The following is a 20,385-nucleotide window of genomic DNA, read 5'->3' as shown; positions in this document are numbered from 1 at the left end:
TTGCTAGGCTTCCCCCTCAACGTTGTCTTTGTGTGGGGCGCCGTGCGGCTGCGCAGGCTTGCTGGCAGCTGCACTCACCGTGCGGTACTTTGGGCTGCCGGCTGGCTCTCTTCGTGTCTGGTGCTCACAACCTAAGAGACCGAGGGCCTGATTGAGAGACGGACGCAACGCAGAGGTTACGCAGTGGAGAGCGGTTATTGGTGGTCTGCGCAAGCGTCTTGAGTCCCGCTGCGCACGGGTGAAATGTACTAGTTAGTGTGTTACATGCTTAAGTAGAAAAGGCCAGAGAAACATCGGTCCCGGAACCGATGCTTAGGCCCAAACAATGTTTTGTGAGCAATGCTAAAACCATGGGGCTAGTAGTACTAGCAACGTTCCCTTTCAATGTCCAATCCCCGGGGCAAAGAAGGGAGGGGGTGGACACATCCAGCAAAGCTTCAGAGTTGACACCAGCACAGCAGACACACAGACGCTTTCAAACAAAACCAAGCTGATTTTTACCAGAGATGATCAGGGGAAAGCGCGAACGCAGTCCCCCACTACCACAAATTATGCAGTCGAGTTTCCCGCATTTGGGGAAATCGCAGGGGTCAGCACACCCGGAGTGCAATGGATGAGCCTCGCCCTGGGAGAACCACCTTCGTGATCATGGTATCTCCCCTGCCAGGTAAGTATGAGTTGGACTAGGGCTGGGGAGGCCCGCTGCTCGGGCACACCCCCGTCAACTGAAGGAGGTTTACCTGGGGAGCATGCGCGAAGCGAACTCTCAGCTGAGGTCAACAACTGCAGGGAGGCCACATCTCTTCACCTGGAAGGGTGCCTTGTTGCTGAAGCACCCCCAAACTACATACGCACAAACTAGTGCAAGCATTCCCAGGGCACACTGCAGCAGACGGATTTGCATACGGTGATGTCATCCAAGCAGTCGGCCAAAGCTGGCTGCGAGCCTCGTCGGCGTATGAAAGGAAAAGGACAGGAAACAGGAAAAGTGCCGGGGGCGCGGGGCACGGCGGGCTTTCACGGGTGCCGTCTGGATGACTCCCAAGTCCGCCCTGCGTGGGGATCAAGGTGGGCAGCCACAGCACTTGAAGCACTCAGGCTGATTTCTTGCAGCAGCTGGACCGTGCAACAGCTCCAGGCCTGCTTTGCAAAGCAAGTGAAACAAGTGTGGGTCCTGCACCGCCCTCTATTGGTGGGATTACGCAAAGAACGCTGGAATGGCACAACAGCAAGGAAGCATGCAGCAAGCACACACAGGAGGAGAGGTCAGGACAGAGCGCGGCGCTGAGGGAAAGGTGGAAGCGCAGTTTACAGGGCGCAGGGGCCAAGTAGGGAGGGGAATCATTTGATGTTTCGCCTGAACCATCGGTCAGGTGGTTCCGATGTTTGACGCTTAACCCCGCGATGGTGAGGGAGCATCCGATGCTCCCTCCCCATTGCTAGGCTTCCCCCTCAACGTTGTCTTTGTGTGGGGCGCCGTGCGGCTGCGCAGGCTTGCTGGCAGCTGCACTCACCGTGCGGTACTTTGGGCTGCCGGCTGGCTCTCTTCGTGTCTGGTGCTCACAACCTAAGAGACCGAGGGCCTGATTGAGAGACGGACGCAACGCAGAGGTTACGCAGTGGAGAGCGGTTATTGGTGGTCTGCGCAAGCGTCTTGAGTCCCGCTGCGCACGGGTGAAATGTACTAGTTAGTGTGTTACATGCTTAAGTAGAAAAGGCCAGAGAAACATCGGTCCCGGAACCGATGCTTAGGCCCAAACAATGTTTTGTGAGCAATGCTAAAACCATGGGGCTAGTAGTACTAGCAACGTTCCCTTTCAATGTCCAATCCCCGGGGCAAAGAAGGGAGGGGGTGGACACATCCAGCAAAGCTTCAGAGTTGACACCAGCACAGCAGACACACAGACGCTTTCAAACAAAACCAAGCTGATTTTTACCAGAGATGATCAGGGGAAAGCGCGAACGCAGTCCCCCACTACCACAAATTATGCAGTCGAGTTTCCCGCATTTGGGGAAATCGCAGGGGTCAGCACACCCGGAGTGCAATGGATGAGCCTCGCCCTGGGAGAACCACCTTCGTGATCATGGTATCTCCCCTGCCAGGTAAGTATGAGTTGGACTAGGGCTGGGGAGGCCCGCTGCTCGGGCACACCCCCGTCAACTGAAGGAGGTTTACCTGGGGAGCATGCGCGAAGCGAACTCTCAGCTGAGGTCAACAACTGCAGGGAGGCCACATCTCTTCACCTGGAAGGGTGCCTTGTTGCTGAAGCACCCCCAAACTACATACGCACAAACTAGTGCAAGCATTCCCAGGGCACACTGCAGCAGACGGATTTGCATACGGTGATGTCATCCAAGCAGTCGGCCAAAGCTGGCTGCGAGCCTCGTCGGCGTATGAAAGGAAAAGGACAGGAAACAGGAAAAGTGCCGGGGGCGCGGGGCACGGCGAGCTTTCACGGGTGCCGTCTGGATGACTCCCAAGTCCGCCCTGCGTGGGGATCAAGGTGGGCAGCCACAGCACTTGAAGCACTCAGGCAGATTTCTTGCAGCAGCTGGACCGTGCAACAGCTCCAGGCCTGCTTTGCAAAGCAAGTGAAACAAGTGTGGGTCCTGCACCGCCCTCTATTGGTGGGATTACGCAAAGAACGCTGGAATGGCACAACAGCAAGGAAGCATGCAGCAAGCACACACAGGAGGAGAGGTCAGGACAGAGCGCGGCGCTGAGGGAAAGGTGGAAGCGCAGTTTACAGGGCGCAGGGGCCAAGTAGGGAGGGGAATCATTTGATGTTTCGCCGGAACCATCGGTCAGGTGGTTCCGATGTTTGACGCTTAACCCCGCGATGGTGAGGGAGCATCCGATGCTCCCTCCCCATTGCTAGGCTTCCCCCTCAACGTTGTCTTTGTGTGGGGCGCCGTGCGGCTGCGCAGGCTTGCTGGCAGCTGCACTCACCGTGCGGTACTTTGGGCTGCCGGCTGGCTCTCTTCGTGTCTGGTGCTCACAACCTAAGAGACCGAGGGCCTGATTGAGAGACGGACGCAACGCAGAGGTTACGCAGTGGAGAGCGGTTATTGGTGGTCTGCGCAAGCGTCTTGAGTCCCGCTGCGCACGGGTGAAATGTACTAGTTAGTGTGTTACATGCTTAAGTAGAAAAGGCCAGAGAAACATCGGTCCCGGAACCGATGCTTAGGCCCAAACAATGTTTTGTGAGCAATGCTAAAACCATGGGGCTAGTAGTACTAGCAACGTTCCCTTTCAATGTCCAATCCCCGGGGCAAAGAAGGGAGGGGGTGGACACATCCAGCAAAGCTTCAGAGTTGACACCAGCACAGCAGACACACAGACGCTTTCAAACAAAACCAAGCTGATTTTTACCAGAGATGATCAGGGGAAAGCGCGAACGCAGTCCCCCACTACCACAAATTATGCAGTCGAGTTTCCCGCATTTGGGGAAATCGCAGGGGTCAGCACACCCGGAGTGCAATGGATGAGCCTCGCCCTGGGAGAACCACCTTCGTGATCATGGTATCTCCCCTACCAGGTAAGTATGAGTTGGACTAGGGCTGGGGAGGCCCGCTGCTCGGGCACACCCCCGTCAACTGAAGGAGGTTTACCTGGGGAGCATGCGCGAAGCGAACTCTCAGCTGAGGTCAACAACTGCAGGGAGGCCACATCTCTTCACCTGGAAGGGTGCCTTGTTGCTGAAGCACCCCCAAACTACATACGCACAAACTAGTGCAAGCATTCCCAGGGCACACTGCAGCAGACGGATTTGCATACGGTGATGTCATCCAAGCAGTCGGCCAAAGCTGGCTGCGAGCCTCGTCGGCGTATGAAAGGAAAAGGACAGGAAACAGGAAAAGTGCCGGGGGCGCGGGGCACGGCGGGCTTTCACGGGTGCCGTCTGGATGACTCCCAAGTCCGCCCTGCGTGGGGATCAAGGTGGGCAGCCACAGCACTTGAAGCACTCAGGCTGATTTCTTGCAGCAGCTGGACCGTGCAACAGCTCCAGGCCTGCTTTGCAAAGCAAGTGAAACAAGTGTGGGTCCTGCACCGCCCTCTATTGGTGGGATTACGCAAAGAACGCTGGAATGGCACAACAGCAAGGAAGCATGCAGCAAGCACACACAGGAGGAGAGGTCAGGACAGAGCGCGGCGCTGAGGGAAAGGTGGAAGCGCAGTTTACAGGGCGCAGGGGCCAAGTAGGGAGGGGAATCATTTGATGTTTCGCCTGAACCATCGGTCAGGTGGTTCCGATGTTTGACGCTTAACCCCGCGATGGTGAGGGAGCATCCGATGCTCCCTCCCCATTGCTAGGCTTCCCCCTCAACGTTGTCTTTGTGTGGGGCGCCGTGCGGCTGCGCAGGCTTGCTGGCAGCTGCACTCACCGTGCGGTACTTTGGGCTGCCGGCTGGCTCTCTTCGTGTCTGGTGCTCACAACCTAAGAGACCGAGGGCCTGATTGAGAGACGGACGCAACGCAGAGGTTACGCAGTGGAGAGCGGTTATTGGTGGTCTGCGCAAGCGTCTTGAGTCCCGCTGCGCACGGGTGAAATGTACTAGTTAGTGTGTTACATGCTTAAGTAGAAAAGGCCAGAGAAACATCGGTCCCGGAACCGATGCTTAGGCCCAAACAATGTTTTGTGAGCAATGCTAAAACCATGGGGCTAGTAGTACTAGCAACGTTCCCTTTCAATGTCCAATCCCCGGGGCAAAGAAGGGAGGGGGTGGACACATCCAGCAAAGCTTCAGAGTTGACACCAGCACAGCAGACACACAGACGCTTTCAAACAAAACCAAGCTGATTTTTACCAGAGATGATCAGGGGAAAGCGCGAACGCAGTCCCCCACTACCACAAATTATGCAGTCGAGTTTCCCGCATTTGGGGAAATCGCAGGGGTCAGCACACCCGGAGTGCAATGGATGAGCCTCGCCCTGGGAGAACCACCTTCGTGATCATGGTATCTCCCCTGCCAGGTAAGTATGAGTTGGACTAGGGCTGGGGAGGCCCGCTGCTCGGGCACACCCCCGTCAACTGAAGGAGGTTTACCTGGGGAGCATGCGCGAAGCGAACTCTCAGCTGAGGTCAACAACTGCAGGGAGGCCACATCTCTTCACCTGGAAGGGTGCCTTGTTGCTGAAGCACCCCCAAACTACATACGCACAAACTAGTGCAAGCATTCCCAGGGCACACTGCAGCAGACGGATTTGCATACGGTGATGTCATCCAAGCAGTCGGCCAAAGCTGGCTGCGAGCCTCGTCGGCGTATGAAAGGAAAAGGACAGGAAACAGGAAAAGTGCCGGGGGCGCGGGGCACGGCGAGCTTTCACGGGTGCCGTCTGGATGACTCCCAAGTCCGCCCTGCGTGGGGATCAAGGTGGGCAGCCACAGCACTTGAAGCACTCAGGCAGATTTCTTGCAGCAGCTGGACCGTGCAACAGCTCCAGGCCTGCTTTGCAAAGCAAGTGAAACAAGTGTGGGTCCTGCACCGCCCTCTATTGGTGGGATTACGCAAAGAACGCTGGAATGGCACAACAGCAAGGAAGCATGCAGCAAGCACACACAGGAGGAGAGGTCAGGACAGAGCGCGGCGCTGAGGGAAAGGTGGAAGCGCAGTTTACAGGGCGCAGGGGCCAAGTAGGGAGGGGAATCATTTGATGTTTCGCCGGAACCATCGGTCAGGTGGTTCCGATGTTTGACGCTTAACCCCGCGATGGTGAGGGAGCATCCGATGCTCCCTCCCCATTGCTAGGCTTCCCCCTCAACGTTGTCTTTGTGTGGGGCGCCGTGCGGCTGCGCAGGCTTGCTGGCAGCTGCACTCACCGTGCGGTACTTTGGGCTGCCGGCTGGCTCTCTTCGTGTCTGGTGCTCACAACCTAAGAGACCGAGGGCCTGATTGAGAGACGGACGCAACGCAGAGGTTACGCAGTGGAGAGCGGTTATTGGTGGTCTGCGCAAGCGTCTTGAGTCCCGCTGCGCACGGGTGAAATGTACTAGTTAGTGTGTTACATGCTTAAGTAGAAAAGGCCAGAGAAACATCGGTCCCGGAACCGATGCTTAGGCCCAAACAATGTTTTGTGAGCAATGCTAAAACCATGGGGCTAGTAGTACTAGCAACGTTCCCTTTCAATGTCCAATCCCCGGGGCAAAGAAGGGAGGGGGTGGACACATCCAGCAAAGCTTCAGAGTTGACACCAGCACAGCAGACACACAGACGCTTTCAAACAAAACCAAGCTGATTTTTACCAGAGATGATCAGGGGAAAGCGCGAACGCAGTCCCCCACTACCACAAATTATGCAGTCGAGTTTCCCGCATTTGGGGAAATCGCAGGGGTCAGCACACCCGGAGTGCAATGGATGAGCCTCGCCCTGGGAGAACCACCTTCGTGATCATGGTATCTCCCCTGCCAGGTAAGTATGAGTTGGATTAGGGCTGGGGAGGCCCGCTGCTCGGGCACACCCCCGTCAACTGAAGGAGGTTTACCTGGGGAGCATGCGCGAAGCGAACTCTCAGCTGAGGTCAACAACTGCAGGGAGGCCACATCTCTTCACCTGGAAGGGTGCCTTGTTGCTGAAGCACCCCCAAACTACATACGCACAAACTAGTGCAAGCATTCCCAGGGCACACTGCAGCAGACGGATTTGCATACGGTGATGTCATCCAAGCAGTCGGCCAAAGCTGGCTGCGAGCCTCGTCGGCGTATGAAAGGAAAAGGACAGGAAACAGGAAAAGTGCCGGGGGCGCGGGGCACGGCGGGCTTTCACGGGTGCCGTCTGGATGACTCCCAAGTCCGCCCTGCGTGGGGATCAAGGTGGGCAGCCACAGCACTTGAAGCACTCAGGCTGATTTCTTGCAGCAGCTGGACCGTGCAACAGCTCCAGGCCTGCTTTGCAAAGCAAGTGAAACAAGTGTGGGTCCTGCACCGCCCTCTATTGGTGGGATTACGCAAAGAACGCTGGAATGGCACAACAGCAAGGAAGCATGCAGCAAGCACACACAGGAGGAGAGGTCAGGACAGAGCGCGGCGCTGAGGGAAAGGTGGAAGCGCAGTTTACAGGGCGCAGGGGCCAAGTAGGGAGGGGAATCATTTGATGTTTCGCCGGAACCATCGGTCAGGTGGTTCCGATGTTTGACGCTTAACCCCGCGATGGTGAGGGAGCATCCGATGCTCCCTCCCCATTGCTAGGCTTCCCCCTCAACGTTGTCTTTGTGTGGGGCGCCGTGCGGCTGCGCAGGCTTGCTGGCAGCTGCACTCACCGTGCGGTACTTTGGGCTGCCGGCTGGCTCTCTTCGTGTCTGGTGCTCACAACCTAAGAGACCGAGGGCCTGAATGAGAGACGGACGCAACGCAGAGGTTACGCAGTGGAGAGCGGTTATTGGTGGTCTGCGCAAGCGTCTTGAGTCCCGCTGCGCACGGGTGAAATGTACTAGTTAGTGTGTTACATGCTTAAGTAGAAAAGGCCAGAGAAACATCGGTCCCGGAACCGATGCTTAGGCCCAAACAATGTTTTGTGAGCAATGCTAAAACCATGGGGCTAGTAGTACTAGCAACGTTCCCTTTCAATGTCCAATCCCCGGGGCAAAGAAGGGAGGGGGTGGACACATCCAGCAAAGCTTCAGAGTTGACACCAGCACAGCAGACACACAGACGCTTTCAAACAAAACCAAGCTGATTTTTACCAGAGATGATCAGGGGAAAGCGCGAACGCAGTCCCCCACTACCACAAATTATGCAGTCGAGTTTCCCGCATTTGGGGAAATCGCAGGAGTCAGCACACCCGGAGTGCAATGGATGAGCCTCGCCCTGGGAGAACCACCTTCGTGATCATGGTATCTCCCCTGCCAGGTAAGTATGAGTTGGACTAGGGCTGGGGAGGCCCGCTGCTCGGGCACACCCCCGTCAACTGAAGGAGGTTTACCTGGGGAGCATGCGCGAAGCGAACTCTCAGCTGAGGTCAACAACTGCAGGGAGGCCACATCTCTTCACCTGGAAGGGTGCCTTGTTGCTGAAGCACCCCCAAACTACATACGCACAAACTAGTGCAAGCATTCCCAGGGCACACTGCAGCAGACGGATTTGCATACGGTGATGTCATCCAAGCAGTCGGCCAAAGCTGGCTGCGAGCCTCGTCGGCGTATGAAAGGAAAAGGACAGGAAACAGGAAAAGTGCCGGGGGCGCGGGGCACGGCGGGCTTTCACGGGTGCCGTCTGGATGACTCCCAAGTCCGCCCTGCGTGGGGATCAAGGTGGGCAGCCACAGCACTTGAAGCACTCAGGCTGATTTCTTGCAGCAGCTGGACCGTGCAACAGCTCCAGGCCTGCTTTGCAAAGCAAGTGAAACAAGTGTGGGTCCTGCACCGCCCTCTATTGGTGGGATTACGCAAAGAACGCTGGAATGGCACAACAGCAAGGAAGCATGCAGCAAGCACACACAGGAGGAGAGGTCAGGACAGAGCGCGGCGCTGAGGGAAAGGTGGAAGCGCAGTTTACAGGGCGCAGGGGCCAAGTAGGGAGGGGAATCATTTGATGTTTCGCCGGAACCATCGGTCAGGTGGTTCCGATGTTTGACGCTTAACCCCGCGATGGTGAGGGAGCATCCGATGCTCCCTCCCCATTGCTAGGCTTCCCCCTCAACGTTGTCTTTGTGTGGGGCGCCGTGCGGCTGCGCAGGCTTGCTGGCAGCTGCACTCACCGTGCGGTACTTTGGGCTGCCGGCTGGCTCTCTTCGTGTCTGGTGCTCACAACCTAAGAGACCGAGGGCCTGATTGAGAGACGGACGCAACGCAGAGGTTACGCAGTGGAGAGCGGTTATTGGTGGTCTGCGCAAGCGTCTTGAGTCCCGCTGCGCACGGGTGAAATGTACTAGTTAGTGTGTTACATGCTTAAGTAGAAAAGGCCAGAGAAACATCGGTCCCGGAACCGATGCTTAGGCCCAAACAATGTTTTGTGAGCAATGCTAAAACCATGGGGCTAGTAGTACTAGCAACGTTCCCTTTCAATGTCCAATCCCCGGGGCAAAGAAGGGAGGGGGTGGACACATCCAGCAAAGCTTCAGAGTTGACACCAGCACAGCAGACACACAGACGCTTTCAAACAAAACCAAGCTGATTTTTACCAGAGATGATCAGGGGAAAGCGCGAACGCAGTCCCCCACTACCACAAATTATGCAGTCGAGTTTCCCGCATTTGGGGAAATCGCAGGGGTCAGCACACCCGGAGTGCAATGGATGAGCCTCGCCCTGGGAGAACCACCTTCGTGATCATGGTATCTCCCCTGCCAGGTAAGTATGAGTTGGATTAGGGCTGGGGAGGCCCGCTGCTCGGGCACACCCCCGTCAACTGAAGGAGGTTTACCTGGGGAGCATGCGCGAAGCGAACTCTCAGCTGAGGTCAACAACTGCAGGGAGGCCACATCTCTTCACCTGGAAGGGTGCCTTGTTGCTGAAGCACCCCCAAACTACATACGCACAAACTAGTGCAAGCATTCCCAGGGCACACTGCAGCAGACGGATTTGCATACGGTGATGTCATCCAAGCAGTCGGCCAAAGCTGGCTGCGAGCCTCGTCGGCGTATGAAAGGAAAAGGACAGGAAACAGGAAAAGTGCCGGGGGCGCGGGGCACGGCGGGCTTTCACGGGTGCCGTCTGGATGACTCCCAAGTCCGCCCTGCGTGGGGATCAAGGTGGGCAGCCACAGCACTTGAAGCACTCAGGCTGATTTCTTGCAGCAGCTGGACCGTGCAACAGCTCCAGGCCTGCTTTGCAAAGCAAGTGAAACAAGTGTGGGTCCTGCACCGCCCTCTATTGGTGGGATTACGCAAAGAACGCTGGAATGGCACAACAGCAAGGAAGCATGCAGCAAGCACACACAGGAGGAGAGGTCAGGACAGAGCGCGGCGCTGAGGGAAAGGTGGAAGCGCAGTTTACAGGGCGCAGGGGCCAAGTAGGGAGGGGAATCATTTGATGTTTCGCCTGAACCATCGGTCAGGTGGTTCCGATGTTTGACGCTTAACCCCGCGATGGTGAGGGAGCATCCGATGCTCCCTCCCCATTGCTAGGCTTCCCCCTCAACGTTGTCTTTGTGTGGGGCGCCGTGCGGCTGCGCAGGCTTGCTGGCAGCTGCACTCACCGTGCGGTACTTTGGGCTGCCGGCTGGCTCTCTTCGTGTCTGGTGCTCACAACCTAAGAGACCGAGGGCCTGATTGAGAGACGGACGCAACGCAGAGGTTACGCAGTGGAGAGCGGTTATTGGTGGTCTGCGCAAGCGTCTTGAGTCCCGCTGCGCACGGGTGAAATGTACTAGTTAGTGTGTTACATGCTTAAGTAGAAAAGGCCAGAGAAACATCGGTCCCGGAACCGATGCTTAGGCCCAAACAATGTTTTGTGAGCAATGCTAAAACCATGGGGCTAGTAGTACTAGCAACGTTCCCTTTCAATGTCCAATCCCCGGGGCAAAGAAGGGAGGGGGTGGACACATCCAGCAAAGCTTCAGAGTTGACACCAGCACAGCAGACACACAGACGCTTTCAAACAAAACCAAGCTGATTTTTACCAGAGATGATCAGGGGAAAGCGCGAACGCAGTCCCCCACTACCACAAATTATGCAGTCGAGTTTCCCGCATTTGGGGAAATCGCAGGGGTCAGCACACCCGGAGTGCAATGGATGAGCCTCGCCCTGGGAGAACCACCTTCGTGATCATGGTATCTCCCCTGCCAGGTAAGTATGAGTTGGACTAGGGCTGGGGAGGCCCGCTGCTCGGGCACACCCCCGTCAACTGAAGGAGGTTTACCTGGGGAGCATGCGCGAAGCGAACTCTCAGCTGAGGTCAACAACTGCAGGGAGGCCACATCTCTTCACCTGGAAGGGTGCCTTGTTGCTGAAGCACCCCCAAACTACATACGCACAAACTAGTGCAAGCATTCCCAGGGCACACTGCAGCAGACGGATTTGCATACGGTGATGTCATCCAAGCAGTCGGCCAAAGCTGGCTGCGAGCCTCGTCGGCGTATGAAAGGAAAAGGACAGGAAACAGGAAAAGTGCCGGGGGCGCGGGGCACGGCGGGCTTTCACGGGTGCCGTCTGGATGACTCCCAAGTCCGCCCTGCGTGGGGATCAAGGTGGGCAGCCACAGCACTTGAAGCACTCAGGCAGATTTCTTGCAGCAGCTGGACCGTGCAACAGCTCCAGGCCTGCTTTGCAAAGCAAGTGAAACAAGTGTGGGTCCTGCACCGCCCTCTATTGGTGGGATTACGCAAAGAACGCTGGAATGGCACAACAGCAAGGAAGCATGCAGCAAGCACACACAGGAGGAGAGGTCAGGACAGAGCGCGGCGCTGAGGGAAAGGTGGAAGCGCAGTTTACAGGGCGCAGGGGCCAAGTAGGGAGGGGAATCATTTGATGTTTCGCCGGAACCATCGGTCAGGTGGTTCCGATGTTTGACGCTTAACCCCGCGATGGTGAGGGAGCATCCGATGCTCCCTCCCCATTGCTAGGCTTCCCCCTCAACGTTGTCTTTGTGTGGGGCGCCGTGCGGCTGCGCAGGCTTGCTGGCAGCTGCACTCACCGTGCGGTACTTTGGGCTGCCGGCTGGCTCTCTTCGTGTCTGGTGCTCACAACCTAAGAGACCGAGGGCCTGATTGAGAGACGGACGCAACGCAGAGGTTACGCAGTGGAGAGCGGTTATTGGTGGTCTGCGCAAGCGTCTTGAGTCCCGCTGCGCACGGGTGAAATGTACTAGTTAGTGTGTTACATGCTTAAGTAGAAAAGGCCAGAGAAACATCGGTCCCGGAACCGATGCTTAGGCCCAAACAATGTTTTGTGAGCAATGCTAAAACCATGGGGCTAGTAGTACTAGCAACGTTCCCTTTCAATGTCCAATCCCCGGGGCAAAGAAGGGAGGGGGTGGACACATCCAGCAAAGCTTCAGAGTTGACACCAGCACAGCAGACACACAGACGCTTTCAAACAAAACCAAGCTGATTTTTACCAGAGATGATCAGGGGAAAGCGCGAACGCAGTCCCCCACTACCACAAATTATGCAGTCGAGTTTCCCGCATTTGGGGAAATCGCAGGGGTCAGCACACCCGGAGTGCAATGGATGAGCCTCGCCCTGGGAGAACCACCTTCGTGATCATGGTATCTCCCCTGCCAGGTAAGTATGAGTTGGATTAGGGCTGGGGAGGCCCGCTGCTCGGGCACACCCCCGTCAACTGAAGGAGGTTTACCTGGGGAGCATGCGCGAAGCGAACTCTCAGCTGAGGTCAACAACTGCAGGGAGGCCACATCTCTTCACCTGGAAGGGTGCCTTGTTGCTGAAGCACCCCCAAACTACATACGCACAAACTAGTGCAAGCATTCCCAGGGCACACTGCAGCAGACGGATTTGCATACGGTGATGTCATCCAAGCAGTCGGCCAAAGCTGGCTGCGAGCCTCGTCGGCGTATGAAAGGAAAAGGACAGGAAACAGGAAAAGTGCCGGGGGCGCGGGGCACGGCGGGCTTTCACGGGTGCCGTCTGGATGACTCCCAAGTCCGCCCTGCGTGGGGATCAAGGTGGGCAGCCACAGCACTTGAAGCACTCAGGCTGATTTCTTGCAGCAGCTGGACCGTGCAACAGCTCCAGGCCTGCTTTGCAAAGCAAGTGAAACAAGTGTGGGTCCTGCACCGCCCTCTATTGGTGGGATTACGCAAAGAACGCTGGAATGGCACAACAGCAAGGAAGCATGCAGCAAGCACACACAGGAGGAGAGGTCAGGACAGAGCGCGGCGCTGAGGGAAAGGTGGAAGCGCAGTTTACAGGGCGCAGGGGCCAAGTAGGGAGGGGAATCATTTGATGTTTCGCCTGAACCATCGGTCAGGTGGTTCCGATGTTTGACGCTTAACCCCGCGATGGTGAGGGAGCATCCGATGCTCCCTCCCCATTGCTAGGCTTCCCCCTCAACGTTGTCTTTGTGTGGGGCGCCGTGCGGCTGCGCAGGCTTGCTGGCAGCTGCACTCACCGTGCGGTACTTTGGGCTGCCGGCTGGCTCTCTTCGTGTCTGGTGCTCACAACCTAAGAGACCGAGGGCCTGAATGAGAGACGGACGCAACGCAGAGGTTACGCAGTGGAGAGCGGTTATTGGTGGTCTGCGCAAGCGTCTTGAGTCCCGCTGCGCACGGGTGAAATGTACTAGTTAGTGTGTTACATGCTTAAGTAGAAAAGGCCAGAGAAACATCGGTCCCGGAACCGATGCTTAGGCCCAAACAATGTTTTGTGAGCAATGCTAAAACCATGGGGCTAGTAGTACTAGCAACGTTCCCTTTCAATGTCCAATCCCCGGGGCAAAGAAGGGAGGGGGTGGACACATCCAGCAAAGCTTCAGAGTTGACACCAGCACAGCAGACACACAGACGCTTTCAAACAAAACCAAGCTGATTTTTACCAGAGATGATCAGGGGAAAGCGCGAACGCAGTCCCCCACTACCACAAATTATGCAGTCGAGTTTCCCGCATTTGGGGAAATCGCAGGGGTCAGCACACCCGGAGTGCAATGGATGAGCCTCGCCCTGGGAGAACCACCTTCGTGATCATGGTATCTCCCCTGCCAGGTAAGTATGAGTTGGACTAGGGCTGGGGAGGCCCGCTGCTCGGGCACACCCCCGTCAACTGAAGGAGGTTTACCTGGGGAGCATGCGCGAAGCGAACTCTCAGCTGAGGTCAACAACTGCAGGGAGGCCACATCTCTTCACCTGGAAGGGTGCCTTGTTGCTGAAGCACCCCCAAACTACATACGCACAAACTAGTGCAAGCATTCCCAGGGCACACTGCAGCAGACGGATTTGCATACGGTGATGTCATCCAAGCAGTCGGCCAAAGCTGGCTGCGAGCCTCGTCGGCGTATGAAAGGAAAAGGACAGGAAACAGGAAAAGTGCCGGGGGCGCGGGGCACGGCGGGCTTTCACGGGTGCCGTCTGGATGACTCCCAAGTCCGCCCTGCGTGGGGATCAAGGTGGGCAGCCACAGCACTTGAAGCACTCAGGCTGATTTCTTGCAGCAGCTGGACCGTGCAACAGCTCCAGGCCTGCTTTGCAAAGCAAGTGAAACAAGTGTGGGTCCTGCACCGCCCTCTATTGGTGGGATTACGCAAAGAACGCTGGAATGGCACAACAGCAAGGAAGCATGCAGCAAGCACACACAGGAGGAGAGGTCAGGACAGAGCGCGGCGCTGAGGGAAAGGTGGAAGCGCAGTTTACAGGGCGCAGGGGCCAAGTAGGGAGGGGAATCATTTGATGTTTCGCCGGAACCATCGGTCAGGTGGTTCCGATGTTTGACGCTTAACCCCGCGATGGTGAGGGAGCATCCGATGCTCCCTCCCCATTGCTAGGCTTCCCCCTCAACGTTGTCTTTGTGTGGGGCGCCGTGCGGCTGCGCAGGCTTGCTGGCAGCTGCACTCACCGTGCGGTACTTTGGGCTGCCGGCTGGCTCTCTTCGTGTCTGGTGCTCACAACCTAAGAGACCGAGGGCCTGATTGAGAGACGGACGCAACGCAGAGGTTACGCAGTGGAGAGCGGTTATTGGTGGTCTGCGCAAGCGTCTTGAGTCCCGCTGCGCACGGGTGAAATGTACTAGTTAGTGTGTTACATGCTTAAGTAGAAAAGGCCAGAGAAACATCGGTCCCGGAACCGATGCTTAGGCCCAAACAATGTTTTGTGAGCAATGCTAAAACCATGGGGCTAGTAGTACTAGCAACGTTCCCTTTCAATGTCCAATCCCCGGGGCAAAGAAGGGAGGGGGTGGACACATCCAGCAAAGCTTCAGAGTTGACACCAGCACAGCAGACACACAGACGCTTTCAAACAAAACCAAGCTGATTTTTACCAGAAATGATCAGGGGAAAGCGCGAACGCAGTCCCCCACTACCACAAATTATGCAGTCGAGTTTCCCGCATTTGGGGAAATCGCAGGGGTCAGCACACCCGGAGTGCAATGGATGAGCCTCGCTCTGGGAGAACCACCTTCGTGATCATGGTATCTCCCCTGCCAGGTAAGTATGAGTTGGACTAGGGCTGGGGAGGCCCGCTGCTCGGGCACACCCCCGTCAACTGAAGGAGGTTTACCTGGGGAGCATGCGCGAAGCGAACTCTCAGCTGAGGTCAACAACTGCAGGGAGGCCACATCTCTTCACCTGGAAGGGTGCCTTGTTGCTGAAGCACCCCCAAACTACATACGCACAAACTAGTGCAAGCATTCCCAGGGCACACTGCAGCAGACGGATTTGCATACGGTGATGTCATCCAAGCAGTCGGCCAAAGCTGGCTGCGAGCCTCGTCGGCGTATGAAAGGAAAAGGACAGGAAACAGGAAAAGTGCCGGGGGCGCGGGGCACGGCGAGCTTTCACGGGTGCCGTCTGGATGACTCCCAAGTCCGCCCTGCGTGGGGATCAAGGTGGGCAGCCACAGCACTTGAAGCACTCAGGCTGATTTCTTGCAGCAGCTGGACCGTGCAACAGCTCCAGGCCTGCTTTGCAAAGCAAGTGAAACAAGTGTGGGTCCTGCACCGCCCTCTATTGGTGGGATTACGCAAAGAACGCTGGAATGGCACAACAGCAAGGAAGCATGCAGCAAGCACACACAGGAGGAGAGGTCAGGACAGAGCGCGGCGCTGAGGGAAAGGTGGAAGCGCAGTTTACAGGGCGCAGGGGCCAAGTAGGGAGGGGAATCATTTGATGTTTCGCCGGAACCATCGGTCAGGTGGTTCCGATGTTTGACGCTTAACCCCGCGATGGTGAGGGAGCATCCGATGCTCCCTCCCCATTGCTAGGCTTCCCCCTCAACGTTGTCTTTGTGTGGGGCGCCGTGCGGCTGCGCAGGCTTGCTGGCAGCTGCACTCACCGTGCGGTACTTTGGGCTGCCGGCTGGCTCTCTTCGTGTCTGGTGCTCACAACCTAAGAGACCGAGGGCCTGATTGAGAGACGGACGCAACGCAGAGGTTACGCAGTGGAGAGCGGTTATTGGTGGTCTGCGCAAGCGTCTTGAGTCCCGCTGCGCACGGGTGAAATGTACTAGTTAGTGTGTTACATGCTTAAGTAGAAAAGGCCAGAGAAACATCGGTCCCGGAACCGATGCTTAGGCCCAAACAATGTTTTGTGAGCAATGCTAAAACCATGGGGCTAGTAGTACTAGCAACGTTCCCTTTCAATGTCCAATCCCCGGGGCAAAGAAGGGAGGGGGTGGACACATCCAGCAAAGCTTCAGAGTTGACACCAGCACAGCAGACACACAGACGCTTTCAAACAAAACCAAGCTGATTTTTACCAGAGATGATCAGGGGAAAGCGCGAACGCAGTCCCCCACTACCACAAATTATGCAGTCGAGTTTCCCGCATTTGGGGAAATCGCAGGGGTCAGCACACCCGGAGTGCAATGGATGAGCCTCGCCCTGGGAGAACCACCTTCGTGATCATGGTATCTCCCCTGCCAGGTAAGTATGAGTTGGACTAGGGCTGGGGAGGCCCGCTGCTCGGGCACACCCCCGTCAACTGAAGGAGGTTTACCTGGGGAGCATGCGCGAAGCGAACTCTCAGCTGAGGTCAACAACTGCAGGGAGGCCACATCTCTTCACCTGGAAGGGTGCCTTGTTGCTGAAGCACCCCCAAACTACATACGCACAAACTAGTGCAAGCATTCCCAGGGCACACTGCAGCAGACGGATTTGCATACGGTGATGTCATCCAAGCAGTCGGCCAAAGCTGGCTGCGAGCCTCGTCGGCGTATGAAAGGAAAAGGACAGGAAACAGGAAAAGTGCCGGGGGCGCGGGGCACGGCGGGCTTTCACGGGTGCCGTCTGGATGACTCCCAAGTCCGCCCTGCGTGGGGATCAAGGTGGGCAGCCACAGCACTTGAAGCACTCAGGCTGATTTCTTGCAGCAGCTGGACCGTGCAACAGCTCCAGGCCTGCTTTGCAAAGCAAGTGAAACAAGTGTGGGTCCTGCACCGCCCTCTATTGGTGGGATTACGCAAAGAACGCTGGAATGGCACAACAGCAAGGAAGCATGCAGCAAGCACACACAGGAGGAGAGGTCAGGACAGAGCGCGGCGCTGAGGGAAAGGTGGAAGCGCAGTTTACAGGGCGCAGGGGCCAAGTAGGGAGGGGAATCATTTGATGTTTCGCCGGAACCATCGGTCAGGTGGTTCCGATGTTTGACGCTTAACCCCGCGATGGTGAGGGAGCATCCGATGCTCCCTCCCCATTGCTAGGCTTCCCCCTCAACGTTGTCTTTGTGTGGGGCGCCGTGCGGCTGCGCAGGCTTGCTGGCAGCTGCACTCACCGTGCGGTACTTTGGGCTGCCGGCTGGCTCTCTTCGTGTCTGGTGCTCACAACCTAAGAGACCGAGGGCCTGATTGAGAGACGGACGCAACGCAGAGGTTACGCAGTGGAGAGCGGTTATTGGTGGTCTGCGCAAGCGTCTTGAGTCCCGCTGCGCACGGGTGAAATGTACTAGTTAGTGTGTTACATGCTTAAGTAGAAAAGGCCAGAGAAACATCGGTCCCGGAACCGATGCTTAGGCCCAAACAATGTTTTGTGAGCAATGCTAAAACCATGGGGCTAGTAGTACTAGCAACGTTCCCTTTCAATGTCCAATCCCCGGGGCAAAGAAGGGAGGGGGTGGACACATCCAGCAAAGCTTCAGAGTTGACACCAGCACAGCAGACACACAGACGCTTTCAAACAAAACCAAGCTGATTTTTACCAGAGATGATCAGGGGAAAGCGCGAACGCAGTCCCCCACTACCACAAATTATGCAGTCGAGTTTCCCGCATTTGGGGAAATCGCAGGGGTCAGCACACCCGGAGTGCAATGGATGAGCCTCGCCCTGGGAGAACCACCTTCGTGATCATGGTATCTCCCCTGCCAGGTAAGTATGAGTTGGACTAGGGCTGGGGAGGCCCGCTGCTCGGGCACACCCCCGTCAACTGAAGGAGGTTTACCTGGGGAGCATGCGCGAAGCGAACTCTCAGCTGAGGTCAACAACTGCAGGGAGGCCACATCTCTTCACCTGGAAGGGTGCCTTGTTGCTGAAGCACCCCCAAACTACATACGCACAAACTAGTGCAAGCATTCCCAGGGCACACTGCAGCAGACGGATTTGCATACGGTGATGTCATCCAAGCAGTCGGCCAAAGCTGGCTGCGAGCCTCGTCGGCGTATGAAAGGAAAAGGACAGGAAACAGGAAAAGTGCCGGGGGCGCGGGGCACGGCGGGCTTTCACGGGTGCCGTCTGGATGACTCCCAAGTCCGCCCTGCGTGGGGATCAAGGTGGGCAGCCACAGCACTTGAAGCACTCAGGCAGATTTCTTGCAGCAGCTGGACCGTGCAACAGCTCCAGGCCTGCTTTGCAAAGCAAGTGAAACAAGTGTGGGTCCTGCACCGCCCTCTATTGGTGGGATTACGCAAAGAACGCTGGAATGGCACAACAGCAAGGAAGCATGCAGCAAGCACACACAGGAGGAGAGGTCAGGACAGAGCACGGCGCTGAGGGAAAGGTGGAAGCGCAGTTTACAGGGCGCAGGGGCCAAGTAGGGAGGGGAATCATTTGATGTTTCGCCGGAACCATCGGTCAGGTGGTTCCGATGTTTGACGCTTAACCCCGCGATGGTGAGGGAGCATCCGATGCTCCCTCCCCATTGCTAGGCTTCCCCCTCAACGTTGTCTTTGTGTGGGGCGCCGTGCGGCTGCGCAGGCTTGCTGGCAGCTGCACTCACCGTGCGGTACTTTGGGCTGCCGGCTGGCTCTCTTCGTGTCTGGTGCTCACAACCTAAGAGACCGAGGGCCTGATTGAGAGACGGACGCAACGCAGAGGTTACGCAGTGGAGAGCGGTTATTGGTGGTCTGCGCAAGCGTCTTGAGTCCCGCTGCGCACGGGTGAAATGTACTAGTTAGTGTGTTACATGCTTAAGTAGAAAAGGCCAGAGAAACATCGGTCCCGGAACCGATGCTTAGGCCCAAACAATGTTTTGTGAGCAATGCTAAAACCATGGGGCTAGTAGTACTAGCAACGTTCCCTTTCAATGTCCAATCCCCGGGGCAAAGAAGGGAGGGGGTGGACACATCCAGCAAAGCTTCAGAGTTGACACCAGCACAGCAGACACACAGACGCTTTCAAACAAAACCAAGCTGATTTTTACCAGAGATGATCAGGGGAAAGCGCGAACGCAGTCCCCCACTACCACAAATTATGCAGTCGAGTTTCCCGCATTTGGGGAAATCGCAGGGGTCAGCACACCCGGAGTGCAATGGATGAGCCTCGCCCTGGGAGAACCACCTTCGTGATCATGGTATCTCCCCTGCCAGGTAAGTATGAGTTGGACTAGGGCTGGGGAGGCCCGCTGCTCGGGCACACCCCCGTCAACTGAAGGAGGTTTACCTGGGGAGCATGCGCGAAGCGAACTCTCAGCTGAGGTCAACAACTGCAGGGAGGCCACATCTCTTCACCTGGAAGGGTGCCTTGTTGCTGAAGCACCCCCAAACTACATACGCACAAACTAGTGCAAGCATTCCCAGGGCACACTGCAGCAGACGGATTTGCATACGGTGATGTCATCCAAGCAGTCGGCCAAAGCTGGCTGCGAGCCTCGTCGGCGTATGAAAGGAAAAGGACAGGAAACAGGAAAAGTGCCGGGGGCGCGGGGCACGGCGGGCTTTCACGGGTGCCGTCTGGATGACTCCCAAGTCCGCCCTGCGTGGGGATCAAGGTGGGCAGCCACAGCACTTGAAGCACTCAGGCTGATTTCTTGCAGCAGCTGGACCGTGCAACAGCTCCAGGCCTGCTTTGCAAAGCAAGTGAAACAAGTGTGGGTCCTGCACCGCCCTCTATTGGTGGGATTACGCAAAGAACGCTGGAATGGCACAACAGCAAGGAAGCATGCAGCAAGCACACACAGGAGGAGAGGTCAGGACAGAGCGCGGCGCTGAGGGAAAGGTGGAAGCGCAGTTTACAGGGCGCAGGGGCCAAGTAGGGAGGGGAATCATTTGATGTTTCGCCTGAACCATCGGTCAGGTGGTTCCGATGTTTGACGCTTAACCCCGCGATGGTGAGGGAGCATCCGATGCTCCCTCCCCATTGCTAGGCTTCCCCCTCAACGTTGTCTTTGTGTGGGGCGCCGTGCGGCTGCGCAGGCTTGCTGGCAGCTGCACTCACCGTGCGGTACTTTGGGCTGCCGGCTGGCTCTCTTCGTGTCTGGTGCTCACAACCTAAGAGACCGAGGGCCTGATTGAGAGACGGACGCAACGCAGAGGTTACGCAGTGGAGAGCGGTTATTGGTGGTCTGCGCAAGCGTCTTGAGTCCCGCTGCGCACGGGTGAAATGTACTAGTTAGTGTGTTACATGCTTAAGTAGAAAAG

General features: G+C 56.8%; 1 protein-coding gene and 14 non-coding genes across 15 annotated transcripts in view; all 15 read right to left on the bottom strand.

The window, feature by feature from the left end:
- SLC38A9 (solute carrier family 38 member 9) overlaps positions 1–20,385 on the bottom strand; it is a 270,792-nt gene that overhangs the window by 187,594 nt on the left and 62,813 nt on the right. The window lies entirely within an intron of this gene.
- LOC148527055 (U1 spliceosomal RNA) lies at positions 512–675 on the bottom strand. The gene has a single exon (XR_015878197.1). It is a non-coding gene; the product is annotated as a U1 spliceosomal RNA (small nuclear RNA).
- On the bottom strand, positions 1,948–2,111 carry LOC148527054 (U1 spliceosomal RNA). Its single transcript, XR_015878196.1, has one exon. It is a non-coding gene; the product is annotated as a U1 spliceosomal RNA (small nuclear RNA).
- On the bottom strand, positions 3,384–3,547 carry LOC148527053 (U1 spliceosomal RNA). The gene has a single exon (XR_015878150.1). It is a non-coding gene; the product is annotated as a U1 spliceosomal RNA (small nuclear RNA).
- On the bottom strand, positions 4,820–4,983 carry LOC148527052 (U1 spliceosomal RNA). The gene has a single exon (XR_015878195.1). It is a non-coding gene; the product is annotated as a U1 spliceosomal RNA (small nuclear RNA).
- LOC148527051 (U1 spliceosomal RNA) lies at positions 6,256–6,419 on the bottom strand. The gene has a single exon (XR_015878194.1). It is a non-coding gene; the product is annotated as a U1 spliceosomal RNA (small nuclear RNA).
- Positions 7,692–7,855, bottom strand: LOC148527050 (U1 spliceosomal RNA). Its single transcript, XR_015878142.1, has one exon. It is a non-coding gene; the product is annotated as a U1 spliceosomal RNA (small nuclear RNA).
- LOC148527049 (U1 spliceosomal RNA) lies at positions 9,128–9,291 on the bottom strand. Its single transcript, XR_015878193.1, has one exon. It is a non-coding gene; the product is annotated as a U1 spliceosomal RNA (small nuclear RNA).
- On the bottom strand, positions 10,564–10,727 carry LOC148527048 (U1 spliceosomal RNA). Its single transcript, XR_015878192.1, has one exon. It is a non-coding gene; the product is annotated as a U1 spliceosomal RNA (small nuclear RNA).
- On the bottom strand, positions 12,000–12,163 carry LOC148527047 (U1 spliceosomal RNA). The gene has a single exon (XR_015878191.1). It is a non-coding gene; the product is annotated as a U1 spliceosomal RNA (small nuclear RNA).
- LOC148527046 (U1 spliceosomal RNA) lies at positions 13,436–13,599 on the bottom strand. Its single transcript, XR_015878190.1, has one exon. It is a non-coding gene; the product is annotated as a U1 spliceosomal RNA (small nuclear RNA).
- On the bottom strand, positions 14,872–15,035 carry LOC148527045 (U1 spliceosomal RNA). The gene has a single exon (XR_015878160.1). It is a non-coding gene; the product is annotated as a U1 spliceosomal RNA (small nuclear RNA).
- On the bottom strand, positions 16,308–16,471 carry LOC148527044 (U1 spliceosomal RNA). Its single transcript, XR_015878188.1, has one exon. It is a non-coding gene; the product is annotated as a U1 spliceosomal RNA (small nuclear RNA).
- On the bottom strand, positions 17,744–17,907 carry LOC148527043 (U1 spliceosomal RNA). Its single transcript, XR_015878187.1, has one exon. It is a non-coding gene; the product is annotated as a U1 spliceosomal RNA (small nuclear RNA).
- Positions 19,180–19,343, bottom strand: LOC148527042 (U1 spliceosomal RNA). Its single transcript, XR_015878186.1, has one exon. It is a non-coding gene; the product is annotated as a U1 spliceosomal RNA (small nuclear RNA).

The sequence above is a fragment of the Taudactylus pleione genome, unplaced genomic scaffold (assembly GCF_031769625.1).
Source record: "Taudactylus pleione unplaced genomic scaffold, aTauple2 ptg000092l, whole genome shotgun sequence".
In the NCBI taxonomy this organism is placed as follows: domain Eukaryota; kingdom Metazoa; phylum Chordata; class Amphibia; order Anura; family Myobatrachidae; genus Taudactylus; species Taudactylus pleione.
This window is presented reverse-complemented; position numbering and strand designations above follow the sequence as displayed.